The sequence below is a fragment of the Thamnophis sirtalis genome, unplaced genomic scaffold, assembly GCF_051295495.1.
Source record: "Thamnophis sirtalis isolate CommonGarterSnake01/CBP01778 unplaced genomic scaffold, rThaSir2_p1.2 scaffold_2, whole genome shotgun sequence".
Classification (NCBI taxonomy): Eukaryota; Metazoa; Chordata; class Lepidosauria; order Squamata; family Natricidae; genus Thamnophis; species Thamnophis sirtalis.
In genome coordinates, this window is record NW_028261382.1 from 167,100,942 (window position 1) to 167,114,009 (window position 13,068).

At 40.7% G+C, this 13,068-nt stretch overlaps 1 non-coding gene across 1 annotated transcript; it reads right to left on the reverse strand.

The window, feature by feature from the left end:
• Positions 1 to 590: 590 nt before the first annotated feature.
• Positions 591 to 697, reverse strand: LOC148049258 (U6 spliceosomal RNA). The gene has a single exon (XR_015695729.1). It is a non-coding gene; the product is annotated as a U6 spliceosomal RNA (small nuclear RNA).
• Positions 698 to 13,068: the final 12,371 nt, after the last annotated feature.

A 13,068-nucleotide genomic window follows, 5' to 3' on the forward strand; every position in this document is an offset into this window, starting at 1 on the left:
TCTGAAGATCTAAGCAGAAACTCCCAATGTAATCGAGCGAAAGCAACATGTAATTGAATTTGCAATATTTTCTTGTGCTTTCTCTTTCTGTATTATCTTCCTTTTCCCCAAAATTAAGAATATAAAAGCTTTTATTGAATTTTTTTCCAGAACAAATACAGGGTATAAATCTTTAACAAAAATGTTCTAAAATAAACTTAAAGAAAGTTTATTTTAAAGAAAGTTAGTATCATCTTTCATTTGAGCTTTAACTCCTCTTTTGTTAGGTTAACTCTAAACAGATTATATCGTTCCTCGCTTGTTCAGTCATAAACTATCTGGAATTTCTTAGTCTCATATTTATTTTGAATATAATCAATCCATCTTCTCCACTTCAGTTTATATTTCTCATTTGAGTGGTCCTTAAGTTATGCTGATATTTTAGCCATCTCTGCTAAGTTTGTTACTTTTAATGTCCATCCTTGAATAGTAGGCAAATCTTCCTTCTTTCAGTATTGCGCCACCAACAGTCTTGCTCCCGTTATTAAGTACAAAATCAAGTTAGTCTCTATAACAGTACAATCAGTAGTTATAACTAACAGGAATAACTGAAAAATATGGAACGCTTCACGAATTTGTGTGTCATCCTTGTGCAGGGGCCATGCTAATCTTCTCTGTATCGTTCCAATTTTAGTATATGTGCTGCCGAAGCGAGCACGAATATAAAAGCTTTTAGAAGCAGCATTTTGGGGAATTTGTAATTGATAAAACTCTCGAGCAAAACAATAAAAACGCAACAATAGTTTTTACTTTACCCTAATGTTTCTCTGCTCCCAAAAAAACAAGCAAGAATCATAGATCTTAAAGGAGAACTAATTGATTATGGTTTATCCTGTAACATAGGGGTGTCAAACTCACGTCATCATGGTGGCATCATGTGACATATCAGGACTTCCCCACCCTTTGCTAAACCGTGTGTGGGCATGGCCAGCCTGTGAGTTTGAAAATCTTGCTGTAATGAATGAACACCTGTCTGTCAGTGCAACCATGATGATGAACAAACATAAAAAATTTCACTGTGAATTCTCCCTCTTCCTTATCCACTGATGTGGTCTAGTCCTTCAGCTTTTCACAACTACACACCGATGCACCAACAAATGATGCTATTTGCTTCTGTGATTTTGAACAGCTCCTTGATGTTTGAAATCAATTCTTCAGAGTTTCCCTGTCTTCAACCAGTACAAGAAAGCTGTCATTGTCTTATGCACACATGGAAACAGATGATAAATTGATGCTGTCGACATGGTTCTCTATGATTGCTGAAATTGTCGAAATAGTAATTTTTCATTCTTTTGTTGAAGTAATAGGATTGTTTTGGGAGTATGAAATTTTTATTAAGCAAATAATAACATTTGAGAATTTAACTATGGTGGAAATAAGCTAATTCACACTGAATTTTCTCCCGGCTTCATTGCAAAGCAGTTTATGATAGCGCTGATAATTTTCAAAGACTAAGTTAAGAAACTAAATAAACCGAACTGGGGAAAAACTGTGACCTGAATCTGTTTATTAGTAGCTTGAAACCAAAAGGTCTTTTAGAAGGGATTGTGTAACATTCTCTGATTGGTAAAGCTCAGCTTTGAATTAAAAAGTATATTACAGACAATAGCAATGATACTTTTACATCATCCTTTTCCAACAAGGAGTTGTCCGTAGATGTTTCACTTCAATTAATGCCCACCCTGCAAGATTAATTAATTGCTCCACTTCAATTAATGCCCACTCTGCAAGATCAACAGCTTTTGTAAGTTCCACCTGGTAAGGTTAATATGCTTGCACGACAGTAGCAATAATTAACAGCTTCATATAGTAAGCTGGCCAAAGACTGGACTTGGGAGATGTCCATCATTGACATAATAATATAATGCTTTGATGTAGCATCACTGCAAAGTACTATGGGTAATTCAGATGCTGATGGTTGGCAGCTACCTGGTGCAAATCACAAGCCATGCTGCTGTCATTCTAATTAATTCAATTGGGAGGTGCAGGATTCAGACATGATGCTGTAGGAAGTTAGCACCCACCCCTCTCCTAGGAAAATGAGATATTTTAGGAAATATAGCAATAGCAATAGCAGTTAGACTTATATACCGCTTCATAGGGCTTTCAGCCCTCTCTAAGCAGTTTACAGAGTCAGCATATCGCCCCCACAGTCTGGGTCCTCATTTCACCCACCTCGGAAGGATGGAAGGCTGAGTCAACCTTGAGCCGGTGAGATTAGAACCACTGAACTGCAGATAACAGTCAGCTGAAGTGGCCTGCAGTACTGCACCCTAACCACTGCGCCACCTCGGCTTAAAAGGGCAGAATTATTTCCCGAAAAAGAGAGGCAGAAACTCAGCCCACCCCCTTTGTAAATGGACCATTAAGGCAGTCTATTCTACACAACAAAGATCTACCTCCTTCAGGCAGATCCATAATAGGAATCCCAAAGTCCTTTCATCACATCATCACCCAGCACCAGCAAGGTTCAACCAAGCTTGGGACTCAAAAACACAACCTACAAAGTTACCCCTGCATGGTCCCATGGAACTCTGACCACCAATCAGAATACAAACTCAAATTCAAAGCCCAGATGGTATAAAACTCAGGGACTCTCAGCATCTCTTTCCTTTTTCTCTTCTTCACCCAACATCTTCAAGGCATGTGATCCTGTCCGCCATTAAAACCATCTTTCCAAACAGCCTCCATGTTTCCAGTGTCTTTTTCCCCACTTGGAACTGAACTCAGAAGGCAATTTCTTCCAACAGTGCTATACCTGAAAAGGCTTCTTTCTCTGCTCTTTATGAATTTGGGTAAATAACCTGTCACTTATAACATCAAAATTCCATTTCTACTTTCTACTATTATTTGATACATTCACCCATGATTTCGGTTGAAATTCATAATATTTCACACAGTCAGATTTTGCAGGCTGATATTTCTCTATCCGTTCACAATATATAATTCTAATTTGCTTGTGTGTCTCTTTTTCAAGGGTCCTGGAACAGTAATATTACTGGGACAAATAAATTCCATTTATTTATTGCCTTTTAGAATCTACTTAACAGAATGTCATCTGCCACTTAAAAGATTCTTTAAAAATCCTAATGTTTCTCTAGATGAGATCAGTTCATACACTGCAAGTCATTCTCACTCATTCATTTCTAGTGTTAATACACATTCTTCAAAACTGTATACTCTGTTTCCATGAAAATAAGACCTCCCTGGATAATAAGCCCAATCTGGCTTTTGAGCGCATGCCCTAAAATAAGCCCTCCCTCGAAAATAAGCCCTCCCCGAAAATATTGCAACACAGCAGCAGCCATGAGGTGACCACGCTCACCGCCTCCCGCACTTCAAAAATAATAAGATCTCCCTGAAAATAAGGCCAAGTGCTTATTTCGGAGGTCAAAAGAAAATAAGACCCTGTCTTGTTTTCGGGAAAACACAGTAGTATCTCTGCACACCCCTCCCCAAAATATACATTCTTGTTGCATCTCCACATGCATACACTAAAATTGTTCCCGTGTTTCTCTTAAACATTCCACCATAATACAGATAGTCCTCAACTTATGACCAAAAGCCCAACATTTCCATTGGTAATCAAGATGGTTAAATGAGTTTTGACCCATTTTATCACCTTTCTTGCCGCTGTTGTTACATGAATTATTATTAGTAACACGGTTATTAAGTGAATCTAGCTTCCCCATTAACTTTGCCTGATGCAAGACCGCAAAAGGTGATCACCTTGGCCATGGGACACTGCAACTGTCATAAATACATGCCAGTTGCCAAACATCTAAATTTTGATCATGTGACCACGGGGAGGCTGCAACAGCCGCGCGAGCGATCGTGGGTGCACCTTGTTTCACCCACGTAACACCTATCCTCCGTGAGCTGCACTGGCTGCCTGTTGATCTCCGGGTGCGCTTCAAGGTGCTAGTTGTCACCTACAAAGCCCTTCATGGTATAGGATCTGGGTACTTGAGAGACCGCCTACTGCCAATTACCTCCACTAGACCAATAAGATCCCATAGATTAGGCCTCCTCCGAATTCCATCAGCCGGCCAATGTCGACTGGCAACTACCCGGAGGAGAGCCTTCTCGGTGGCTGCTCCGACCCTATGGAACGAACTCCCCATGGAGATTCGTACCCTCACCACCCTCCAGACCTTCCGCATAGCCCTTAAATCCTGGCTGTTCCGACAGGCCTGGGGCTAAAGACTTCAACCCCACTCGAATGGTGTGACTGTTGTGCTTTTTTAACGGTGTATTGTTTTCATGTTTGTAACTTGTCTATTTTCCCCTTCCTTTATATTGTGAGCCGCCCTGAGTCCCCCCAGGGAAAAGGGCGGCATACAAATAAAGAAAAAGAAAAAAAAAGTTGTAAGTGCAAAATACAGTCATAAGTCACTTTTTCAGTGTTATAACTTCAATGGTGGCTAAACGAATGGCTATAAATTAAAAGGTAAAGGTAAAGATTCCCCTCACACACATATGTGCTAGTCGTTCCTGACTCTAGGGGGTGGTGCTCATCTCCATTTCAAAGCCAGTGCTGTCTGAAGACAAGTCTAAACGCCGAAGGCACATGGAACACTGTTTCCTTCCAACCAAAGATGGTTCCTATTTTTCTACTTGCATTTTTACGTGCTTTCAAACTGCTAGGTTGGCAGAAGCTGGGACAAATAACGGGAGCTCACTCTGTTACGCGGGCACTAGGGATTCGAACCACCAAACTGCCGACCTTTCTGATTGACAAGCTCAGCGTCTTAGCAACTGAGCCACCACATCCTTCTTTGTTGAGGACTACCTATATGTTATTTAACATGCCCCCTCCTAGCCCTCCCTTGCTATTCACTCCAAACTATCTCAGTAGAAAACCAAAAAAAGTACGCATTTAAAACTTGTGTTGCTTTTGTAGGTTCCTCCCTAGATGAAAGCCATCATTTTAAGAATGCGGTCATTACCATTATCATGAAAAATCTTCTCAAGGAAGCAATTCCACCTTCTGTTTCTGACACCTCATTTCTCTCTTGTCTCCAGAGCCTCTTTTATATCTCCTAGGAGCATCGGTTCCCATCTTAATCTCTTTGTGTGTAATCTCATTACAGATAATCCCATTTGCTGGAGATGTCAGGAGTACCACTTCTCGATGTGAAGAAGGATTTGTCCTCATCTCGTTTTGTAACTCATCCCAGATACATTTATTGTATAAACAGACCAGCTCGAGTGGGAATCTCCCTCAGGTTGCGGTTCCGTCTCTCTACTGGCAGTGAAATATGTCTGAGTGATGTAAGGAAGGGGAGAAATATTGGCACTTCGTTTCCAGCCTCTCTCAGCAAAACGACTCACTATTTACACGAGATGGAGAGGGAACGTGTGATATTTTTCCAGCTAAAAGAACAAGATTTATAAAGTAATTAAAAACAAAAGGGGAAAAAAAAGAAGCATCAGCTTTGAATGACTTTTAGAGACTCATTTATCTTGGGGGCCCAGTCAGTCTTTTGGAAGAAGACACAGTGTGAGCTGTCTTTACTTTTGATTCGGGGTTTGTTTAAAGTCAATGGCTGTTTTTTTTTGTCTCGTCAGTCTGGGGAGCTTATATATGACTCCCAGGCTGTAAATTGGGCCACAGGAAGTAACCAACCGGCCTTTTTTATTTTATTTTTTGCAAATAGAAAGTCTTGGGACTTGGTGGTTCAAATAAGTTCATAAGATGAATCACAAGCCCATTCTGAGGAATAGTCAATATATTCGTGGCACGACAAAACCGCGGTCCACTAAAGCGTGCCCGATTAAAGCGCGTCGCTGACGTCATCAGCAGCGTGACAAAAATGACCACGGAGAAAAAAGGGCGCTTTAAAAAGCGCTTTTAAAGCAAGCCGATTCACGTAAAGGTAAGGGTTAGGGTTAGGGTTAGGTTAAGGGTTAGGGTTAGGTTTAGGGTTACGTTAAGCGTTAGGGTTAGGTTAAGGGTTAGCGTTAGGTTTAGCGTTAGGTTAAGGGTTAGGTTTAGGGTTAGGTTTAGAGTTAGGTTAAGGGTTAGGTTTAGGGTTAGGTTTGGGGGGGTTAGGTTTAGGTTTACGCGTTAATTTTAGCTTTACCGCTTACAGCGTGCTTTTTTCATCGCGCTGTGATGACGTCAGGTACGCGGTTTCGTCGAGCGCGCTTTAGTCGACCGCGGTTTTGTGGTGGAACCAATATATTTGGGAAACCTAGTACTGCTTCATATTAAAACACATTTTAAACCCAAGATGGTTATTAACATGGATGGGTTTTTTTTTTTAAAAGTCACTTTCATTCGATGGTTTGGGGTTGGGGGGAATGTTTGTACCACTCACTGACTGGCTAATGAATAATCAGATTTCACAGCTTGAGTGCTGGGGTGGTAATTTGGTTGCACGCCATGCTCCAAATCCATGGAATTGTACTTCATTAATGTGAGGACCTGTATAATCAAACAATTAGCAGTCTCTTTACTGCTAAAGCAGCTTTTCATCAGGGCATACCGTATATACTCGAGTATAGGCCGACCCGAATATAAGCCGAGGCACCTAATTTTACCACAAAAAACTGGAAAAGTTATTGACTCGAGTATAAGCCTCGGGTGGGAAATGCAGCAGCTACCGATAAATTTCAAAAATAAAAATAGATACCAATAATGCCATTGCCCATTGAATAACATATACAGCCTGCCTGTGCCCATTAAATATACAGTAGCCATTGTAAAAATTTGCTCTGCATAACAAATTATTATCACACAATACCGGTGTATTCAATGAAATACTTCACTCACCTCATGATGCTGATGTCCCGCTGTGATGATGATGTCCCGCCTCCTATGACACACGGCACAGTGATTCCTATCATTGGATCACTGTACCAGAGGAGGTGGGACATCGCTATGTGGCTGCTTGCCATAACAAAGAGGAGGTGGGACATCGTTGCAGAGCGGCAGGAGGGGGAGGAAGGGGAATCGTAAGATAGCCCTGCATTACATTAGAACGTGAGGAGGGGGGATGGTGCGGTGCACGCTGCACGGCAAACTGACACAGAGGGAGGGGAAACTCAGGGGTGCTGGGCCATTCACGAGCGTCACCCAGCGGCATGGCCCCGCCCCTTTTTCTCCTCCATTTCGGGCAAATTTTTCACTGACTCAAGTATAAGCCGAGGCGGCTTTTTTCAGCTCAAAAAGTGGGCTGAAAAACTAGGCTTATACTTGAGTATATACAGTATACTTGGTTATAAGACAAGGCTCAAAATATCAGATCTAATAGCTGAACTGGTTTGCTAAATGGTGGAAACCAGCGAGCAAGGTGGACTTAAGATTCATGTTTTCATTCCCAAAAGACATGTTATTGCTCTAGTGTAGTTATATTATATGGTATATATTGTATAGTATGATGAAGTATAAGTATAACAGCTAATAGGCTTCCAGTACTAATAAAGAATCCAACATAGGAAATATATATTCTATTGCAGTATTTCTCAGCCTTGGCAACTTGAAGATGTCTGGATTTCAACTCCCAGAATTCCCCAGCCAGCGAATGCTGGCTGGGGAATTCTGGGAGTTGAAATCCAGACATCTTCAAGTTGCCAAGGTTGAGAAACACTGTTCCATTGCATTGATACTTTTCTTCTACCATGTGCTGCTTTTTAATTTCCTTTCTTGAACAAGTTGGCTTTGAGTCAGCATTATTAGTTTTCTAGACTTACTAGAGAAACTAATAGAATGCCAAGGTGGTATTTATTTCAAAGAATGTGTAAATATGAGCCTTCTGCTTTGAGTTTGCCACTTTATTTTTTTCTAAAGCTACATAAAAGATGACAATTATTCTTTGACATAGTGTGCATTTCGCATCTCTTTAAAAATTGAATGCATATGAAGCTTGGCGTTTCTACGTCCTCCTCCCTCCACCCCCAGGTGGTGGGCAGGTTAATTTTTAGTTGGAATAATACGTGCATTTACATTTGGAGTTGACAAAGACAACTTGGACTAAAAAAAAAAGCTTGAATAAAGACAAGGCAATTCATCCTTCATTCAAAACATACTGGCTGTCATGACTTTACATATTCTGAATACAGACAGCATCAAGAGCTCCACAAAAGGACCCAGATCAAACAAATGGAGATTGCATATAGGCTGCACATCATTATGTTTTTAAAAGAGTCACATTTAAAAAAAGCTTCTGCTCCTTTCCCCTATCTTTGTTCATATTCTGACTTTCAAGCTCTAAAGGAAGAAATTCAACAGAACAGATATTAGTTACAGGAACTGGAGTATGTTGTGGCTCTAGGAACATACCATTAAAATGTGGCTGACTAGTTTGTGATTATTATAGACTGAAAGAGGTGGGAGGATCTTAGAGTACATTCAGTCTAATCTTCTATTTTGGACAGGACCCACTACAGCAGGGGTATCAAATTGGCGGCCCACAGGCCAAATTGTGTCACATGCCGGCCACATCCACCCTGGCTCCGGAAAGGCAAAAAAAGTGACCCGACAAATGCGTGCATGACAAAAGCGCGCCTGCGAAACCATGGCGAGAAAACCGTGACATCATAAACGCACCCACAATAACGCGCCGACAAAACTGCGCCCACAAAAGCACAATTTCAGTTAAGATAAGGGTTAGGTTCAGGGTTAGGTTTAGGGATTTCAGTTAAGGTAAGGGTTAGGTTCAGAGTTAGGTTTAGGGTTAGGTTTAGGGTTAGGGTTAGGTTTAGGTTTAGGGTTAGGGTTAGAACTCGCGGTTGTTATTTGTTTGTTGAAGGCGCGCTTTTGTTCCCGCGCTGTTGTCGGCGCGCTTCTGCGCTCATTTGTCGGCATGATTTAGAACTCACGGTTTTCTCACCGCGGTTTCATCGGCGCGCTTTTGTCGAGCGCGTATTTGTCGGTGAACTCAAAAAACGTTGTGATACATCATGTGATGCAATCGAGTGTGACTCCTGTGTACTACAGCACCATCTGATGACAAACCTGCCTCTGAAGACTTTACACAATTCATGTGACAACAAGTTCTCTTAGCTGATACAGTAGCTTGTACAGTTAAAAGTATCCTACTGATCCTACCTTTAGTTTCTTTCCACTTCCATATAGTTTTAACCCATTGATTTTCGTTATGCCTGCCCTGGGGAGGGGGGCAATAGATAAAAGGTCTGTATTCTTTTCTAATAGGAGTGTGGTGGCCTTGTGATTAAGACCCTGGGCTTATCGACCAGAAGGTTGGCAGTTTGAGACCCAAGCACCACATGATGGGGTGCTTTCACATTCTTGCTCCAGCTCCTGCCAGTTCAAAAGCAGCTCAAAAGCATGCAAATACAAGTAGATAAAAAGGTACCACATTGATGGGAAGGTAGCTGGCCACATAACCACGGAAGTATCTTTGGACAACATCAGCTCCCTTAACTTGGAAACAGAGACACCACCCCTTAGAATCAGACACGAATGAACAGGGGAAACATTATCCTTTTCTAGGTAATAATCCTTCATATATTTGAAGATGCCATCCTCTGTCTCCTGGCTTGTCATTGCTGGATATTAAATATACTTGTTTCTTTAAATGTTCTCATAGGGATTGTTTTCCAAATTTCTTACCATCTTGGTAGCCCTATTTTCTATTTATTCCAACTTATTGCTGCCCTTTTCCAATTGTTGAGGTTGGAACCATCGTTCCAAATGTCATGTTGAACAATTACTTCCCATGAATGTTGGTTTGTTGTGTTATTTTCTTTATTTATACAGCCATCTATCTTGCAGTTGTTATTCTGGGTGGTGAACACCCATTAGGATCTGTATATTGTGCTCCTGTTATATGCTTCTGGGAATGCACTTCAAGATGGCATTTGACTTTTAGCAGATGCATCATTTTGCCACCTCATGCTTAACTGATGGTCAACAAGGCTTCTTCGATCCCTTTTACATTGATGTCTACCGAGCCAGATTTCTCCTTCTGTCCTTATGCATTTCATTTTCTATCCAGATCCAGAACTTTAGATTTCCCTCTGTTAAATTCCATCCTATTGATTTCAGTTCAATGCTCTGGCCTGCTTAAATCTTTTTGAATCTCCTCTCTTCCCCTCTAAAATGGTCACTTCTCCAAGCTTGGTCTCCTCTACCGGGTGGGCCCAGAGATCTCCCCTGAGTTGTTTGATATCTACATGAAATTACTGGAAGAAGTAATTGTTGGTTTGGATATGAGATGCCTCCAGCACGCTGATGATACTCAATGATCCAATTGGCATTCTGGTTCAAGCCAGTGATGCCATACAACCCTTGACTTGGTGCCTAGAGACTGTGAGGATCTGGATGGGTCAAAAGAAGTCCCAATTAAATCCTATCAGGATGGAATTAATTAATTAATTCAATTTCTATAACAGCCCAACTCAACCAAGTGACTCTGGGCAGCTGACAATTCTAAAATTATAAACAATTAAAATAATAAAAAATCCAGAAAATAAATATAAACAGCAGCCAAGATAATCAATTAATTAACAGTAAAACCAAGTCACAGGATCCTTAAACATTCCAAGCCCCAGGTCAGGTATTTATAAGAGCCGAGGTGGTGCAGTGGTTAGGGTGCAGTACTGCAGGCCACTTCAGCTGACTGTTATCTGCAGTTCAGCGGTTCTAATCTCACCGGCTCAAGGTTGACTCAGCCTTCCATCCTTCTGAGATGGGTGAAGTGAGGACCCAGACTGTGAGGGCGATATGCTGACTCTGTAAACCGCTTAGAGAGAGCTGAAAGCCCTATGAAGCAGTATATAAGTCTAACTGCTATTGCTATTGCTATTAGTTTTTAAAGCCTTGAGAAAGGCCAACAGGGTTGGGGCTACTCAGGAATTGCTTTTCCTGCCCAAATTGCATGTGGAAATCATAGTCTGGGAATCTATGCTCTGTATTTATTGGTACACTAATTACGATCCTATTTTGAACCAAAATGTCATGACTTGAGTAACGTATTTCCTGCTCTACCCCAGTTGGACAACAGTAACAAGTTACACTTGGGGCTGCCTTCAGAGATGACCTGAGAACTGCAATTGATGCAAATTGAAGCAGACAACAATTAGCAAGACAGACCAGCCAATGCAGAAGTACAGCTCTTTTTTCTTTCATTTTTATTTTAAACACATAAACACATCAACAAAAACAAACACATGACTTAAAACAGCATAAGAACAAGAAGTTCCATCGTATATCACACAGCAGTTCCGTATCGGTTTCTTTACAGTTAGTGTTTTCCCTTCTATACATTTCTATCTTGCATTCATGGTCTCCTTATTCGTTATCCATTTTTATGTACTATTCTATATTTATTTATACTTAGCTATTTATAACAAAATATTGTTTACCTATATTATGCTTTATATTCTTACTATCATTTATTCTCCTACATACAATTATAGGTATACATTCACATAGTTATTCTTTTTCTTTGCCATTCTTATACTTTTGTTATTCTATTTAATAGGTTATAATATACAGTTTGGGTTGTTTTGTTTACCATCTCTAGCACCTGTTGTAATACCACCTTATTTTCCCTTTCTTTTCTCTCTCCCTTCCTTCTCTATTTCCTTCCTTCCTTCCTCCTCTCCTTCCCCTTCCTTCTTCCCTTACCCCTCCCCTACTCCTACCCTCTCTCTTCCCCTTCCACCCTTCTCTCCTTCTCTTTCTCTCCCTTCCACCCTCCTCTCCTTCTCTTTCTCTCTCTTCCACCCACCTCTCCTTCTCTTTCTCTCCCTTCCACCCACCTCTCCTTACCTCTTTCTGCAGAAGTACATCTCTATTAAGGGCACTGCATTAGTGGTCAGTAGGCTTCTAGGTCCAATGCAAAGATTGAGATATTACCCTTAATATCCTTGGTGGATCACTGGGATAGAACAGGTGACACCCTTACCACAATGGAATCTGCCAGGTTTTCTCATCTTCAAGAGGTCCCTCCTCTTAGTTCCTTTTCTTCCTGAGGCATGGGGGCATGGAGGAAACACCAGGTCTTCTTTGAAGTAGTTTTTATTTTGTGGAATCATCTTCCCCAAGTTTTGTTTGTGGCTTCTACCTCACTTATAGTTCTGTCAGCAGGTTAAAACTGATTTATTTCAAGGTGCCTTTGATCCTAGCAATCGACACCGGGTGTCTATTGGGGTTTTTGTCTTGTGGTTTATTTTGGGTTGTTGGTGCTATTTTTGATCTAGTTATTTCTTATTATGTTATGTGGGTTTTTTATTATTGTTGTTGTCTTTGTTTGACGTACTCTACCCCACCAAGAATCCTTTGGGATTGGGGCCCATTTGTCAGTAAGACCATGAAAGTCATTTTCAACGGTGACAGCACAAAAATATGTTTAATAAATTAACAAACAATACTTTAAAAAGGGAAGGAATTAATAATCTGATCTTTGAAAATTTTGTGCTGGGTGGCAGACAAAGTAGAAACAATTTAAAGCATTTGAAATCCCTAACATGGGACTTGTCACAGCTTTTCTTTAAAACAAAACAAACTAAATTAAACTAATAAATTGCTGAAAGGCCCTTGATATGGATAGCTTGACAGCTGTGGTGCAAAGGAAGGAATATTTAATAGTTCTCCTTGTGCTGTTTCTCATCAAAAATGGTATCCTTGAAGTTATTTGCTGCAGTTAGTTAAAAAAAAGAAAGAGCATACTTTGATCCCTGTAAGGCAAAATTGAAATGGATAAAGCTTGAAAAACCTGGACTACATATTTAGAACCCATATTGATTTTCTCAAACACATGTCTTTATTGAAAAGTTTATTGTATGTTTGGATAGCTGTATTTTATATATAAAGGAGAGGTAGGTTCCTACCAGTTCGCACCAGTTCGGTAGAACCGGTTCATCAAATCTACTGAACCGGTTAGAAGAGGTTCCACCAGTGGACCCGGAAAGCAGGCCACACCTACAGAAGAGGTTCCAAAAATTTTTGAAACCCACCACTGATAGACAGACAGACAGACAGACACACTCACAGACAGACAGACAGACAGACAGACAGACTCACAGAGAGAGAAAGAGAAAGAGAAAGAGAAAGAA